We start from the raw sequence: 2,178 nt of genomic DNA, 5'->3' as shown, positions 1-2,178 counted from the left end.
ATTAAAAAATGTACTCTTCGTTGAAGCTTAATCTTGTAAGCTTAAAAAGTTTAAGGTAAGGACAACATAAAGCAGTAGGTTTTAAAAAATCAGCATGCTGAGAGCATAAAACACAAGGTAGATTGCTGGTAGATGTCCCATGAGACAAAGTATATTAACAGTGATTAGCACTCAATAAATGAAGTTTCATTTCATACCTTCCATCACTTCTTTCTCTCTATAGTATACTAAAACTCCTACTTATATGTTCAACTAGATGAGAGAAAGCAAAATTATTTCTAGATGTACCTTTAGATGGAATAACTATAAGTAATTAAGATTGCAATTAAGTAAATTACTTATAACCGTGTTATAATGACTTACAGCTATAACTAATTGATACTATAGTCCCCATCTACTGACAAATAAAAGAATTCTTACAGTTTCTCTGCTTGATTCAGGAAGATGTAAGCCATCCAAAGATTCCATGATAGTTTCTTGAGCAATTAATTTGGAAACACTGAACATCTTAACATTTGATTTAGAATTTCTGGTGCTACTATTCAAAATACTGACTGCAGCTTCATTGTAGGCATCTATCTTCTCATTAGTGATCATCTTTCTATTTTCACTTAATAGATCTTCATAAACAGGATCTACATGTGAAACACGTTTTTAAAAACACATTTTAAAAATCCCTACTGGTAAAAATTGTGAACATGAAAAAAAAACAAATTGTGAACATGCAAGTTAGTTGATCCACATTTCATCTTTTGTTCTTAAAGTGCAGATGATACCAGGCACCTAATAATTCATTTGTACATAAAGCTGGCCAAGATAAATAGATTTCCTACCTTATATTTAGTTTTTGAGTCAATCAGTATCTCCCTCAAATTTAAAGAATTTTTCTCCTTTCTCTATGTACATAGCTTTGGGGAAACACTTTTATGTTCTAGCATCTCTTAAGAGTTTAAAAATTTTGGATGCTGGTTTATACTAGGTAATAAGACATCAAAACTGGATTATGGAAGATTGCCTAATTAAGAATAGCAGCCCTTAAAAAAATAAATAAATAAAGTTGAAAAAAAAAGAATAGCAGCCCTTTTTTTTTCCTCCTGTCACTACTTAATTCTGTAAACTTTGTTCATACAGTGAGGAGTCAGTATTATTTAGGATCAAGGTCTGCCTATTCTCTTATCACTTACAACAAATAATTTAAATTTAATTTTTTCTCAGTAAGAGAAAGGTTAACAATGAGTCTGTGAATAAAACAGGGATTATAGAACAGATTATCACCACCCTCTCTTATTCTTTTCATTTCGACATTCAACTTGGAAATAATAAGAGTTTCTGACAAACAACTTGAATTGCTAAAATATCCAGGGCATTTCATATTGTGCTAGGCATTAAATAATGGACATTCAACAAACTCTTGAAATGAGTTAACTAACATCTACTTTCTCTTAAAGAATTTCATTACTAAGTATAAACTAGATGGTGTGAATTTAAATATATTCTGTCAATTCAAAAGTATATTTACTTCCAATGATTCTAATATTATGAAACAGAGTTATTAATATTTTTTCTCTATATTTACCAATCACAATAAATATACTTTGTAAAAAACAAAAAGTCAGAGGTAAACATCTCATTTGCCTTTAGGACTTATCTCTTTGTTATATTCTACAACCATTCTGCCTATTGAGGTTCCTTGGAGAATATTTTTTATTTGTTTATTTTTTACCTATTATATTTATTAGTCTGTTCCTTACACTTAAAAAAGGAAAGCAAATAACTCAGGTTTATTCTAATCTTGCAAACCTTATTTCAAAATTTATTCTCATAAAGTAATAATTTTGCATCTTGAAACAGGAGATAATAAAAACCTATACCTCAAAATATATACAATGTGACATTTTTTCATTACACATTCCTTACCTTGTAAGACCCAATAAACATCACTAGTCTTTGCCAATTTTTCTAAAAGTGGTGCTATGGAGGTAATGTTCATTTTATATTGAGAAAGCGCTTCATTGCTACCATTGTGAATCTTGATGGACCACTAAGAAGTAGTAAAAATTAAGCATTAATTGAGTATTTATCACAGAAAAATTAAAGTATATAATTTACTTATTGTAAGGAGGGTTAATATTTTAAGATAATTCCTATTTTTATTCAACATTAGAATAAAATTTGGTC

The 2,178-nt window shown here is 29.1% G+C and overlaps 1 protein-coding gene across 1 annotated transcript in view; it reads right to left on the bottom strand.

Annotated features, from left to right (window-relative positions):
- Positions 1-2,178, bottom strand: part of CASD1 (CAS1 domain containing 1) — a 56,111-nt gene that overhangs the window by 28,134 nt on the left and 25,799 nt on the right. The window lies entirely within an intron of this gene.

The sequence above is a fragment of the Propithecus coquereli genome, unplaced genomic scaffold, assembly GCF_000956105.1.
Source record: "Propithecus coquereli isolate 6110/MARCELLA unplaced genomic scaffold, Pcoq_1.0 Scaffold108, whole genome shotgun sequence".
Lineage (NCBI taxonomy): Eukaryota > Metazoa > Chordata > Mammalia > Primates > Indriidae > Propithecus > Propithecus coquereli.
The sequence above is the reverse complement of the archived record's forward strand: the minus strand, read 5'-3'. Positions and strand labels throughout refer to the sequence as shown.